The sequence below is a fragment of the Octodon degus genome, unplaced genomic scaffold (genome assembly GCF_000260255.1).
Source record: "Octodon degus isolate 3935 unplaced genomic scaffold, OctDeg1.0 scaffold00185, whole genome shotgun sequence".
Lineage (NCBI taxonomy): Eukaryota > Metazoa > Chordata > Mammalia > Rodentia > Octodontidae > Octodon > Octodon degus.
The window spans coordinates 360156-361608 of NW_004524761.1; positions in this window are offsets into that span (position 1 = coordinate 360156).

Here is a 1453-nt window from a genome sequence, read left to right on the forward strand (position 1 = left end):
AATTTCTTATTTCATAATATGTGTTATACATTTTGGTCCTTATTTTCAGTTTCCCACACCAGAGAGGCAATATGGTATTTACATATGTGTGACTGATTTAATTTACTTAGGAGTATGATCTTAAAGTGTACTCACTTACCCCAATTGAAAGACTCAATCCAAAAGTGGGCAACTAAGATGGATATATACTTTTAAAATGAAGAAGTACAAATGCAAAATAAGTATATGAAAAAAATATTCAATGTCATTCGTCTTTCAAGAGCTGAAAACTGAAACAATGCTGAGATTCCATTTAATTCCAGAAAGAATAGATATTATCAAGAAATCATAAGCAATTTTTAGACATTTACCTCACAGAAAACAATTGAGGAAATCATATCTTATAATCACTGAAAAAAAATATATATATATATCCATCCATGGCAATAATATGATAAACCTACTGTCTAGCACAAAAAGCAAGACTGTCTTAATTGCTCACATATACCTAAGATCTACACCATGAACACTGAGTCTCTGCTTTGTCCAGGTGAGTTAACTGATACCCTAAATCTTTCTTTTTTATGTACCTTGTCATATAATTTATTTTGAATATCGGCTGTAAAGAAATGTTTGCACAAAGATTATTTTAATTTTTATAAAACTGTTCAAGGCATTGTTTGTGTTCTAGGACTTGTAACTTACTAGCATCATACTGATGGGCTTCTGCTTCAATCCATGATGAATAAGTGACACTGGTCCAATCTGTCGTAACATGTGCATATGTGCCACCAAAGCCTTGCAGTCATGGGTGGTCATAGGTGGGACTTTTTCAGAGATGGCTGGATCTAGAGAGTGTGACACTTGCATTGATTGATGGTAGAGTGCCAGGCATTAGGATTAAGGATGCGAATGCTACCATCATAAGCATTCTGGATAAAATAAAAAGGACAGAAAGATGCTTTCAAGGTCTCTTATTGTTTTGAAACCTTCTTTCCACCATAAATTGTTGCCCCTCTGCCAAGTACCAACTATTTTGGAGCAAGACAATTATGGGCTGAAACCTCCATAAACTGTGAGCTTGATAAACAGTTGCTCCTTTAGCTTAGGGTGTTAGATATTTTGTTTCAGCAAGAAGAAAAGTAAGACACAGCCTCTCTACTATAATATATCTCTAGAACTCATAAAATATTTAAATAAACTGTTTTGGGGTATTGGACAGTAAACAGTATGTAATAGCAATTTCTGAGGGAAAGATTATGAGTTTCACTTTTGTCTCATCTTTCTGCCTCAGGACAGTTTCCAGAATGTTGAAGTGGAGACACCATACAGGAAAACCATAGTGTTTCCACTAAGCTGAGGCCACAGAAAGAAGACTGCCAAGTGCAAAAAACAGCTGAACACTGTGGAACAGGATCCTAGATGGGAGGAAGTTGAACAAAGAAAAAAAAAAGAAAGAAAGTAAACTAGAAAC